At 39.7% G+C, this 14,295-nt stretch overlaps 1 protein-coding gene across 1 annotated transcript in view; it reads right to left on the bottom strand.

The window, feature by feature from the left end:
* LOC135487838 (uncharacterized) overlaps positions 1–2,805 on the bottom strand; it is a 179,142-nt gene extending 176,337 nt beyond the window's left edge. Inside the window, exon 1 of the mRNA XM_064771940.1 lies at positions 2,714–2,805. The gene's annotated coding sequence lies outside the window, so the exon portion shown is untranslated. The remainder of the gene's footprint in view (positions 1–2,713) is intronic.
* Between the last annotated feature and the right edge of the window lie 11,490 nt (positions 2,806–14,295).

The raw sequence follows: 14,295 nt of genomic DNA, 5'->3' as shown, positions 1-14,295 counted from the left end.
AATGCCCCCACTACGGCGGGGGCATAATAAGCAGATGTAACAGTAGTTGGGGAAAATTATCTATTCGCCGCTGATGGCCAACTTTGATAACCTCGATATCTTGACGTAACATGTCAAATAATAGGAACCCAGGTGAGCACATGGTCCAAGGACTATTTTACTTATTTGTATGAGCGTTCTCTGCTCAGAATCCTGGAGAACCCCCTGTGTCTATTGTCATTTACCGATTGGACACTTCGTGAAGATGTCTGATATTGTGTAAAGGTGTCACTTGAGAGCAGTGGCAACACAAGTTCCCGGTAGGAGTTATTTGGAAATCATTCAGGGAATCATTCCACACAGACGGTCAGGCCGAACTAACCGATAATGTTTACCAGATATATTTATCGAGATTATTTTTAGACTCAATCAATAGATTGTCATCAGGAACATGTTTGCCAGTTTAGTTTCATTTTCTTAGACCGTAGGCAGGAGCAGGCGGGTTGAATTGGCCATTTTTTGGTGACTGATATACAAAGTGAGGGCACAGTGTCATGTCTGATTCACCACTAAATATAGCCCTTGTATACACCTTTCCAGAAATGGGGCGCTGAGCGTCCGAAATAGTGATGTCATTAGGGGAAACTAGGCCTTATGGTGGAGGGACAAAGGAGATAGTCATGGTTGACCAACACACTTCAATGCCTTTAATGACGGACAAGGGGGAAAAAGTTAGTTCCAATGCAAGCCACCAATTTCAGGAAGCATGTATGAGCGTGATTATTTTTTAGGCACTGAGGGATGGGAGAGACCCCTATTGGTGACTTTGGGTAACTTTATCTTGCCTACCTAGCTGCTGTTTGTAGAGTCCCTAACATTTTATCTAATACCTGAATGGGGGTGGTATGAAATACAGTAGAACTTTGGGACTGACAAGTGCTGTCCTTTAAAGGTCATATATCAAGGTTTTTTGCCATTTTCTGCGGTAAGATGATTTCAAAAGTGTACCTAACACTTTATACAATACAGAAAACCAAATGCAATTAGCTCCATCCATTTTGAAGATATAGCCAATTATGTGTTTGACAACTTGATTACCTAATCAGGCTAGCAACTGGCTTGTTAGAGCCAGGTGGCGGGTTCAGCAAAAGTTGTGATGTAGATCAGGTTATCTGTACATGTCATGCAATCATAAAAGCAGGAGGGCCTTAATTAATTATGCACACCTGGAAGTAATGTGTTTCATTCACTATGGTGTATTGTGTGGCTCCGAATTGTGTCAAGGATAGCACAAAGAACAATCGAATGACGGATGGGACCAATTTTCATGAATTTCCATAGCCAGTTGAACGAGAGAGGAGGAAGCTGTGGATTCGGAAGTGCAAACGTTTGGAGTAATGGAAGCCTGGGCCTTCGGCCAAACTTTGCAGTGATCACTTTATCGATACGGATTATCACATGAAGCCGGATATCTGCATCCAACTGAATATTAAATGCCACTTGTTAAAAACAGCTGTTCCAACCATGTCAATTGCATTTAATGCCCGAGGCTGCTGAGGTCGGTTGTTATACATAATGTGTAGGCCCTATTGGGGCCTGTGATACCGCATAGTGTCTTCTTGTGTTCCAGCCATAGCAAGGTGACAGCGACACAGGTCAGTGTCAGTGACAGCCACTGTCAATGACAGATTATTGTCATCTGACATCTCGGCCTATCTAACGTTGCACGGCATTATATCGTCACGTCAAGATGATTGTGCATAATACCGTCACTTTTCAATAGTAGTTCAGCGTCATGACATAACTGGCGATACAACACTGACGAGGCGAATCAATATTGTGCAACATTAGTCTGTTCAAAAATCATACATGTTATGCATCTGCAACCGTCTATCAATGTCTTCTTTGCTATATCGGCAGGTCTGCCATGCAAATTGATTAAACACAAATTCTAATCACTTTCGTCCGAATGATCACTCTCATTATGATCTAGTGATATTAATGGCTCGAACATGTACGGCTCAACGTTTAAATATCCTTCTGTATCGACCAAAACATCCTCAAATTCACTCTCTCACTCTCTGAACTGTATGCGGAAGCCATCTTGCTTTGTTCTGACTGACCTGATCTACGTCATCAAAAAATCCCTAGCGGCCACATGTGGAACTAATCTAAAGTTGTGTGTGGTGGGAAATTCAAATAGTTTAAAATTGAAAATTGAAATAACTAAATAATGACTTTATTATTAGAATTTTTTTAATGTCTGGGATCTTGTTTTTTTAACCCTCAACATATTTCATGAGTATCAAGCATGTTTTCAAACCTTGATATATGGCCTTTAATAATAGAGAGGTGTTCTGATTAGAGAGGTTAAATTAATTAGAAACAACTCATTTGAGCCAAAACTAATGTCCTTAATAGAGAGGTGTCCGCTAAGGGAAGTTCCACTGCACCAGACTCTGGAAGGCTTAATATCCTACTGTGATGACAAAACCAATACATGAAAAGCTGTATGTAGATGGGCCATTGTAGTTTGACATTATTTCAGAAATTAGTGTCACCTCAGACATGGCCAAGATATCGGGATTTTCTACTGTGCATTTAAAATACCTGGTAAGAGATACACCAGAAAGGTTTGATGAGATGACAATCAAACAAATTATCAAGTAAACCTATTTTGTTCAATGCAAAGGAAGAACAGAACATTTTGCAAAATGACAGCATCAAGACTTACTCATTTAAGGTGTTTCACTCTTCATTTCTTGTAGTTTCACTTTCTTCAGTCCTTCTCCAGACAACTTTGAAATACCACCAGCCATCTCCATGTTTTGTCAAAAACTAATTGTGTCAAGCCTATCACATGAATTTATATGAGACCAGGTCAGACTAACCAATCAGTAGCCAATCACTTAGCAAGTTCATACTGATGTATCCTGAAGGGCCCAAAATTATACCAGTGAAATAAATCTCAAAACAGAAGTGCATGGCAACTAATTTAATTTCTATGATTTTCAAGTCAGTTTCACTATCCCAGAGAAGAAACCATGACAAAACGTTATGTTGGGGAATCCCAAATTTCATTGCAGAGTAGGCCATTGTATATTAAGAGAATAGGCATGAAAATGATAGGCTTAACAGGGTGGTCCAGAAACCTTTTGATGATATAACAATCAAACCAAAATGACATCCGGGTTCTTTGTCAATAGAGTGCCCTGGAACTAGATCATTGTAATGGACATGTGATCAGTGACTGATAATTTGAGGTGAAGTACATGTACTTCACTATTCTTTTACTTTGCTTTTTTGGGACATTTTATATTGTAAAAGATGGTCAGTCACATTCTTCAGACATGTCTGCCGGTGATGATAAAGTGGACACTGGCCAACACACCAACTTCAAATTCAAAATTATAGTTGATTTCCCTGGATTCATACTGCCTGACATGTAAACTAGCAATAGCAGCGAACAAACTTGTAAAAGTAGGTGTTTACAATTATTACAGGATATATATGCGAATTTGGCAGAAATTATATATTTTCTGTTTACTTTGGGTTTTTTTTACCCAAATATACCTTGACTATTTCTCTCAATTAACACATTTCCATATTCCTGAGGATATATCCTTAAAACTTTTCAATCACTCGCGAGTGGTTAAACTTATAGGCTCAAACATTACCGGGGCCAGAGGTACTCTCAATAATTAATGACATTTTCAGAATTAATTTGAATTTTCGCTAAGTATAACTCTTGAAAATTTGGATGTGTGAGGTTAACTATCAAGTAAACCACTGTTGTTCAATGCAAAGCAAGAAAAGAACATTTTGCAAAATAACAGCATCATGACTTACTCACATAAGGTGTTTCAGTCTTCATTTCTGGTAGTTTCACTTTCTTCAGTCTTTCTGTACATAACTTGGAAACACATGTACCACAAGTCATCCCCGTATCTTGGCAAAAACTTATTGTGTCAAGCCTATCACATGATTTTATATTACCAGGCCAGACTAATCAATCACTTGGCACGTGTATATATTGATGTATCCTGAAGGGCCTGAAATTATGTCAATGAAATCATTAACTTGGTTTGTTGACAAAATGAAATGGCCAGGGGCCATTGTGCTCACCGTATAGATATTTGGTGCCTTGGAATTCCTCCTGGTTAAGAAACATTGTACATGTATAGTATATAGGTCAAACCAAAGTCGGTATGACATGTGATGTATCGTTGCTTGGAGTAAGTACCATAAGAATATCATCAAAAACAAGTCACTAATAAACGAGATATTGCACTTTATACCTATTTAATTTTGGCCTCCTGGTGGCCAAGTTGAGTACCAGATCAGGTTGAAATTCAGTGTCCGAGGTTACATGACGTAGGGAGTCATGCATACCAAATTTCAAGTTCATAGCTTTAATGGTTAAGAAACGTGCCATAGTTACACTCAAATGACCAATTTACGCCATTTGACCTCTGTGACCTTGAAAAGCACGTCAAATCAAAAACTCATATGATATATGTTGTATCCTTGCTAGAAAAACCTACCATAAAATATTTTTGAAAACAAATCACTAACAAGCGAGATATCACACTTCCTAGGTTTTCCCTTTTGGCCCCCTGGTGGCCAAGTCGGTAATCAGACCGGACTGAAATTCAGGGTCAGAGGTCACCTTACCTAGGGGGTTCTTTGTACAAAGTCTTAAGTTCATAGCCTTAGGGGTTAAGAAACGTGCCACAGTTATGCTCAAATAGTCAATTGACGCCATTTCACCTCTGTGACCTTGTCAAGTACGTCAAATCAAAAACCTGTATCATGCATGATGTATCCTTGCTAAGAGTATCTACCATTTGATCTCGATCAATTCTCCAAAGTTAAGCAACGTTGGGAGCGGTAATAACTTGGATGGGTGACGGCGCGTATAATACAGCCCCAATCTCACATTTCCAAATCCTAAAAACTTTTCAATTTCTCCAGAGTGGAAAAACTTGTAGGTTTCATGCTATACAGGCTTTATCACTACCAGGGGCCAGGGGTACTCCCAATAATTAGAAATAAATCTCGGAGGTGCAACCCTAGAAAATTTGGACATGTGGTTCTTCAATTAACGAGCGGAATGCAAAAATCTAAGATGGCGGCTAGCGCCCATATTGGATTTTTGAACGCACCCAAAATTGATAGGGAACTTCCCCCACCATAGGCCATTACACCACAAAGGTTTGAAGCCTCTCGGACATCTAGTTCTTCAATTAACGAGCGGAATGCAAAAATCTAGGATGGCGGCTAGCGGCCATATTGGATTTTGGAGCACGCCCAAAATCGATAGGGAACCTTCCCTACCACAGATCATTACATCACAAAAGTTTGAAGTCTATCAGACCTCTAGTTCTTCAGTTACTGAGCGGAATGCGCCCAAAATCCATAGGGAACCTCTCCGACTAAAGACCATTACACCACAAAAGTTTGAAGTCTGTCGGACCTCTAGTTCTTCAGTTAAGGAGCGGAATGCAAAAACCTAGGATGGCAGGTGGCGGCCATATTGGATTTTGGAACACGCCCAAAATCGATAGGGAACCTCCCCTACCACAGATCATTATATCACAAAAGTTTGAAGTCTATCGGACCTCTAGTTCTTCAGTTACTGAGCGGAATGCGAAAACCTAGGATGGCGGCTGGCGGCCATTTGGGACCCTTTGACACACTAGGCCTACACCCCTTAAAGTTCAAGTCAGCCGAACAAGGGGTTCTTGAGTTATAGTTCAAAATTCAGTGCGGCGGCCGGAAACCACCCAAGTACATAATGCCCCCACTGTGGCGGGAGTATGATAAGTAAGTGTCACAGCAGTCAGGGAAAATCATATATTGGCCGCTGATGGCCAACTTTGATTACCTCAATATCTTGACGTAACATGTCAAATAATAAGAACCCAGGTGAGCATATGGTCCAAGGACTATTTCACTTATTTGTATGAGCGTTTTCTGCTCAAAATCCTGGAGAACCCCCTGTGTCTATTGTCATTATCCAATTGGACACTTCGTGAAGATGTCTGATATTGTGTAAAGGTGTCACTTGAGAGCAGTGGCAACACAAGTTCCCGGTAGGAGTTACTTGGAAATCATTCAGGGAATCATACCACACAGACGGTGAGGCCGAACTAACCGATAATGTTTGCCAAATATATCTATCGAGATTATTTTTAGACTCAATCAATAGATTGTCATCAGAAACATGTTTGCCAGTTTAGTTTCATTTTCTTAGACCGTAGGCAGGAGCAGGCTGGTTGAATTGGCCATGGTTTGGTGACTGATATACAAAGTGAGGGCACAGTGTCATGTCGGATTCACCACTAGATATAGCCCTTGTACAAGCGTGATTATTTTTTAGGCACTGAGGGATGGGAGAGACCCCTATTGGTGACTTTGGGTAACTTTATCTTGCCTACCTAGCTGCTGCCTGTAGAGTCCCTAACATTTTATCTACTACCTGAATGGGGTGGTATGAAATACAGTAGAACTTTGGGACTGACAAGTGCTGTCCTTTAATAATAGAGAGGTGTTCTGATTAGAGAGGTTAAATTAATTAGAAACAACTCATTTGGGCCAAAACTAATGTCCTTAATAGAGAGGTGTCCGCTAAGGGAAGTTCCACTGCACCAGACTTTGGAAGGCTTAAGATACTATTGTGGTGTCAAAACCAATACATGAAAAGCTGTTTGTAGATGAACAATAGGCCATTGTAGTTTGACATTATTTCAGAAATTAGTGTCACCTCAGATATGGCCAAGATATCAGGATTTTCTACTGTGCATTTGAAATACCTGGTTAGAGATACACCAGAAAGCTTTTGATGAGATGACAATCAAACCAAAATAACTGATCTGGGTTCTTTGTCAAATAGAGTGCCCTGGAATTATATCATTGATATGAACATGTGATTAGTGACTGATAATTTAAGGTGACAAAAGGCCAAAGCCGGGCCTGGCGCTCAGCTGGATGACCTAATAACACAGGACTGGCGGTGTAAAGTAGTAAATATCGGCTTTATACTACTGTTTAAAGGTCAAGAGAACATAATATACCACTAAAATTTCCAATGCAGAGCTGCCAGCTGGATGAAATGTGACTGAACTAATCATCCATGGTATGTAAATATGACAGGAGGCAACGGAAGATATCCCTAAGTTCATTATGTTGTATCGGTAGCTTTACAGACAAGAAGTGTCCGAGAGGATATGACTTCTCCATGGACACCTGTAGTATGTCCTGGCTGGGTTGTACAGCACAAGGATACAAACTGCTGTCTGTAATTGAGAGGTATCCTGATAACAGAGGTCAAAATAAATAGAAATGACCAGTTTGGGACTAACACCACTGTCTTTTTTTCAAATAAGGTAGAGATTACAGGAGTCAACAAAATTAACTTTATTGAGAGAAATTGACCTGTCCTGCAGGAATTACCGTCCTGCAGGTGATTGGAATTTACAAAGGGTCGTTTTATGACATTGTGCTCTGCTGCGTATCCCTAGTGAGTCAATCGGGAACCCATCTATTTTTTATTTAGACCAGCGATGACGTCCTTTCTGGTGATTCCCTACGTTGTCCAATGAGCACCTTTTTTTTTAAAGTGTGCCATTTGGCATGCATTAGCATGCAATGTATTTTATCAGCGCTGCCAATTGCCGAACAGAATACCGTAGCTCCGTCAATTTTGAATCACTTTTTATGGGAGTAACATTATTGTGTAGCGGTAAAAGGGCTTATTATATTTGTCACCGTATAAATTTCGCAACTCTGAACTCGAACCCAAAGACTAAACCAATTAAGATATATATTTACATTATTTATTATCCACGTCACTCTAACTTCGTATCTACAACCGACACTAAAACATTACAAAATAAGGTGCACAACAAAGTATCAACAAGAGTTGATATAAAAGAATCTTACCATGCTATAAGGTCAAGAGTGAAGTCAATTAAAATGCTCTGGCGCTTTTCAAGAGAAATGTCTTGTTTAGCTACAGAGGGAGAAGGCTGGCTTTCTGGATCTGCCAGGACTTACTCAAAACATCTTAAAGACCGACCTTTTCCAGATACCAAACACCGGGTGGAGAGCAATTTACCTATGGCCTGCCCACATTTGCGAGATGCAGGCTGCCTGAGCTCTGGCCCCATGCTGGCAAGATAAGGCTAATGTGGCTTGACAACTGAAGTGTGATGAGTGTAAACAATCTCAAAAGGTTGCTTCAGTTCCATATCTTGGTGCTTTACCAAAATTAGATTTCGGGTTTATGTACTCCAATTTGGGATGTTTGAGAAAAAAGAATTAAAAGAGACATTTTTTGAAATCATTTCAAGTTTTCTTTTGCCACCTAATATTCAAAGTGATCATGCAGGTACTCATTAGCAAACAAAGAAATATTTATGAAATGAAAAGCTAAGAACATGTGAGCAAACCTAAATTTATGCATGACTCACAATCCAAATTAGTCAATGAAGGCCTATAGACCTGCCGGATTTTAGGAATACTAGTATAAATCAATGTGTTATTTTACTTTGTGGATTAACCTTGTCTAGAAGAAACCAAGGGAAACTATAAATTGTGCTTTGATTGATAAAGTCGAATGAAACACAACAAACAATTCAATGTCTGAGGTATCCTTCATTTTCTGATATTTAGAAAATGCTTTTTCTCCTGCATTGTTGAAATAAAATGTACGATATACTATTTTGGTGTGCAGTGATATTTGAAAATAAATCTACATGTAAACCTAATCCTGCAATATTTCAATATTTTATTCAGAGAATTCTAATTCTACCAGACTACAATACCCGGCCAAACCTATGCTTCAATAAACTAATTGCACTTGACATATGCAGTGATAAACTTGAGTGCTCACAGCATGTGGCCTATATAGCTTTCCCTCTGATGTTACCTAGCCAGGCTGCATCATACTGACATTGCCCCTGATTCGTTCTGGCCATCTACTTGCCCCGCCTCCATAGTGCCAATCATATTCAAAAAATAGAGGGGCAGGCCCTGAAATCTTCTAATTTCTCTTTATTGGCTGGGAGATAGGACTTGAACTTTAAGAATGTTGTTGCTGAGGCATTCATAGATTTGACTGACAGTTTCCAGGAAATTCTGAGGCCTGATAACAAAGTTATGTGGGATATTTTAATCTTGACCGTTGGAGGTCCTGGGAGCAATGATATCAGTTGAGCACTGGATCAGTGACAGGTGAAGAGCCTTTTATACCCGGGGTCGGTCTTTAACATCATCATTTATACGTTATTACTCACACCCCTAATGGGTAAATAGCCTAGCCCAAATATCAGGCTCTGAGCCAACTAGCACTCAGTAATTAAAGAAACAACCAATCAGTACACAGCAGTATCAATACAAGATTATCAGACAGGGCCAAGGGCAGGGGCCTAGTAACCAGCTGCTAATCAGGAAGATCATAAAAGGGGTCCAAACAGCTTAAGAGATAGAGATTATGAAACAATGGAAAGGAGCAATTAAGAAGGAAGCTGTTGAAACTTATAACGGTTAACGATCCTGGGTGTCTGGGTTCACCAGGGCTAGAGAGAAACACAGAAATAATAATTATAGATATAGTAAGCAATTCCTAATATTATCACAATTGTGTTGCTTGGAATGTCTACTTTTTACTCATGTAAGAATCGTAGTACTAAAAACTAAAATGCAAACAGAATCATGCCGATTCACTGCACATACTGTGGGAATTCTCCACTTCAAAACAATTCGCGAACAGAGCGTGCACTTCTAATATCGTTTTCACAGAATTGTTGCCAAATTTTCTAGAACTAATTTCTGAAAGTAGTCCCTAAAGACCTTATGACTACCCACTGAAAGGAACTAGTGATAATATCGCCTACTTGACTTCTTTTTAGCAGAAAATTGGTTACCGTGTTGCAAAATCAATCTTCCATCTTTAGACTGGTCACAGTGGGTATGCTGAAATATAGCCTGGTTCCTTGGCCAATTCCATGCGCAGAATACAACTGCGCAACAATATGTCAAAGCCCGGGCTTTTGAATCGTCAAAAATTCAGTTAAATGCGCCTGTAGCGCCAACTGGCGGTGAAACCTAAACTAATTCCATTACAAGTAAAAATGAAAAATTATCAAAAAATATTCGGCCAGATGTGAAAACAATATTTCCTCTGTGGACAGAGGTATAAAGGAATGAAGTTTAAACTTCCTGATGACCTCATTCGCTTAATGTAGGTCGGATTGCGCTGATTTTTGGTTTCTGAGTTCACCTTGGGTTACGCCTAATTTAGCAGCCTCAACGAAGTGCGTAGGCCTTGCGGTTACAAAATGCCCAAAAGTGACACGGAAGGAAGGACAGACATGTTTCTCTTAGTCATATTACCAGCTTCGCTGACTTTGTCAGCTGAGCTAAAAAATGTGTAGAGTTGAATTCCCTGGATTCATACTGCGCCGACATGTGAACTAACGAGAGCAGCGAACAAAATTGTAAAAGTAGGTGTTTTCAATTATTACAGGATAATATGTTTTATGCTTTCGCTTTTTGTGGCCCACGACAAAATCAGTTGCATGTCGCATTATCAAGTAAACCTATTTTGTTCAATGCAAAGGAAGAACAGAACATTTTGCAAAATAACAGCATCAAGACTTACTCATTTAAGGTGTTTCACTCTTCATTTCTTGTAGTTTCACTTTCTTCAGTCCTTCTCCAGACAACTTGAAAATACCACCAGCCATCTCCATGTCTTGTCAAAAACTATTTGTGTCAAGCCTATCACATGAATTTATATGAGACCAGGTCAGACTAACCAATCAGTAGCCAATCACTTAGCAAGTTCATACTGATGTATCCTGAAGGGCCCAAAATTATACCAGTGAAATAATTGAATTGGTTTGTTGTTAAAAAAGGACATTTTGCCAAAAAATCTCAAAACAGAAGTGCATGGCAACTAATTTAATTTCTATGATTTTCAAGTCAGTTTCACTATCCCAGAGAAGAGACCATGACAAAACGTTATGATGGGGAATCCCAAATTTCATTGCTGAGTCAGCCATTGTATATTAAGAGAATAGGCATTCTTTCAGAAATATGTGTCACCTCAGATATGGCCAAGATATTGGGATTTTCTACTGTGCATTTGAAATACCTGGTAACAGAGAGGTGTTCTGATTAAAGAGGTTAAATTAATTAGAAACAACTCATTTGAGCCAAAACTAATGTCCTTAATAGAGAGGTGTCCGCTAAGGGAAGTTCCACTGCACCAGACTTTGGAAGGCTTAATATCCTACTGTGATGACAAAACCAATACATGAAAAGCTGTATGTAGATGAACAATGGGCCATTGTAGTTTGACATTATGTCAGAAATTAGCGTCACCTCAGATATGGCCGAGATATCAAGATTTTCTACTGTGCATTTGAAATACCTGGTAAGAGATACACCAGAAACCTTTTGATGATATGACAATCAAACCAAAATAACTGATCTGGGTTCTTTGTCAATAGAGTGCCCTGGAACTAGACCTTGTTAATGACATGTTATCAGTGACTGATAATTTGAGGTGAAGTACATGTACTTCACTGTTCTTTTACTTTGCTTTTTTGAGACAATTTATATTGTAAAAGATGGTCAGTCACATTCTTCAGACATGTCTGCCGGTGATGATAAAGTGGACACTGGCCAACACACCCAACTTCAAATTCAAAATTATAGTTGATTTCCCTGGATTCATACTGCCCGACATGTAAACTAGCAATAGCAGCGAACAAACTTGTATAAGTAGGAGTTTACAATTATTACAGGATATATATGCGAATTTGGCAGAAATTATATATTTTCTGTTTACTTTAGGTTTTTTTACCCAAATATACCTTGACTATTTCATCCAAATAACACATTTCCATATTCCTGAGGATATATCCTTAAAACTTTTCAATCACTCGCGAGTGGTTAAAATTATAGGCTCAAACATTACCGGGGCAAGAAGTACTCTCAATAATTAATGAAATTTTCAGAATTCATTTGAATTTTTGCTAAGTATAACTCTAGAAAATTTGGATGTGTAAGGTTAATGAAATGGCCAGGGCCATTGTGCTCACCTCATGTGGAGGAAAGATGGATAAAGAGCATGGTATTGTGTCATGTAGTGTTAGGTTTGATGTAGGTCCAAGCAATTACAATTTCCCCAAAATGGCCAATTTACAGTACATTCGACCTCTGTGACCTTGAAAAGTAGGTCAAATCAAAGAAGACCCGGGTGACACATTGAATGGTTGTTAGAATTAGATGTACCTATGATATAAAATTGGTGCCAATCGGGCAAGTCATTACTAGGAATAATGGCACTTTGAAGAATTTAGGATTTGGCCCCCTCCCTGGAGGCCGAACGGCAAATCAGATCGCACCAAACTTCAGTACCTGAGATCACCTGACCAAGGGGTACATGTGTACTTAATTTGTGATCAATAATCATTGCAGTTAAGAAACGTGCCATAGTTACGGCCTGACGGCGAATTTACGCCATTTGACCTCTGTGACCTTGACAAGAAGGTCAAATTAAAAACCTGTGTGACATATACTGTATGGTGGTTAGATGTACCCATGATATCAAATTGGTGGCAATCGGGCAAGAAGTTAAGGAATAATCACATTTTTAAGGTTTTTGGATTGTGCCCCCTGGTGGTCAAGTGGTGAATCATAATGGACCAAACTTCGGTCCCTGAGATCACCTGACTAAAAGGTAAATGTGTACCAAATTTGGTATCAATAGTCATTGCAGTTTAGAAACGTGCCATCGTTACATCCTAACGGCCAATTTACACCATTTGACCTCTGTGACCTTGAAAAGGAGGTCAAATCAAAAACCCGGAGGATATATGATGCACCTTTGCTAGAAGTACCTACCATATTTTTTTCAAAATTTCCCGACTACTATTAAGGGAGATATTGCATATTTTCACTTTTAACGTTTGGCCCCCTGGTGGCCAAACCATGAAACGAATCGGACTGAAACTTGGTCTCCAAGGTGTCATTACATAAGGGTACATGTGTACCAAGTTTCAACTCAATAGCTCTAACAGTTACGAAACGTGCCCTGCTAACGGACGACGGACGACGACGACGACGACGACGACGACGACGACGACGACGACGACGACGACGACGACGACGACGACGACGACGACGACGACGACGACGACGACGACGACGACGGACGACGGACGCCACGGTATGGGATAAGCTCACCTCTGCTAAGAGGTGAGCTAACAATCAAGTAAACCACTTTTCTTCAATGCAAAGCAAGAAAAGAACATTTTGCAAAATAACAGCATCATGACTTATTCACTTAAGGTGTTTCAGTCGTCATTTCTAGTAGTTTCACTTTCTTCAGTCTTTCTGTACATAACTTGGAAACACATGTACCACAAGTCATCCCCGCATTTGGCAAAAACTTATTGTGTCAAGCCTTCACATGCTTATTAGACCAGGCCAGCTTAATCAATCACTTGGCAAATGGATACAGATGTATTCTGAAGGGCCCAAAATTATGTCAATGAAATAATTGACTTGGTTTGTTGTTAAATGAAATGGCCAGGGCCATTGTGCTCACCTCATGTGGAGGAAAGATGGATAAAGAGCATGGTCTTGTGTCATGTAGTGTTAGGTTTGATGTAGGTCCAAGCAATTACAATTTCCCCAAAATGGCCAATTTACAGTACATTCGACCTCTGTGACCTTGAAAAGTAGGTCAAATCAAAGAAGACCCGGGTGACACATTGAATGGTTGTTAGAATTAGATGTACCTATGATATAAAATTGGTGCCAATCGGGCAAGTCATTACTGGGAATAATGGCATTTTGAAGAATTTAGGATTTGGCCCCCTCCCTGGAGGCCAAATGGCAAATCAGATCGCACCAAACTTCGGTACCTGAGATCACCTGACCAAGGGGTACATGTGTACTTAATTTGTGATCAATAGTCATTGCAGTTAAGAAACGTGCCATAGTAACGGCCTGACGGCGAATTTACGCCATTTGACCTCTGTGACCTTGACAAGAAGGTCAAATTAAAAACCTGTGTGACATATACTGTATGGTGGTTAGATGTACCCATGATATCAAATTGGTGGCAATCGGGCAAGAAGTTAAGGAATAATCACATTTTTAAGGTTTTTGGATTTTGCCCCCTGGTGGTCAAGTGGTGAATCATATTGGACCAAACTTTGGTCCCTGAGATCACCTGACTAAGGGGTAAATGTGTACCAAATTTGGTATCAATAGTCATTGCAGTTTAGAAACGTG

The sequence above is a fragment of the Lineus longissimus genome, chromosome 5 (genome assembly GCF_910592395.1).
Source record: "Lineus longissimus chromosome 5, tnLinLong1.2, whole genome shotgun sequence".
Classification (NCBI taxonomy): Eukaryota; Metazoa; Nemertea; class Pilidiophora; order Heteronemertea; family Lineidae; genus Lineus; species Lineus longissimus.
This window is presented reverse-complemented; position numbering and strand designations above follow the sequence as displayed.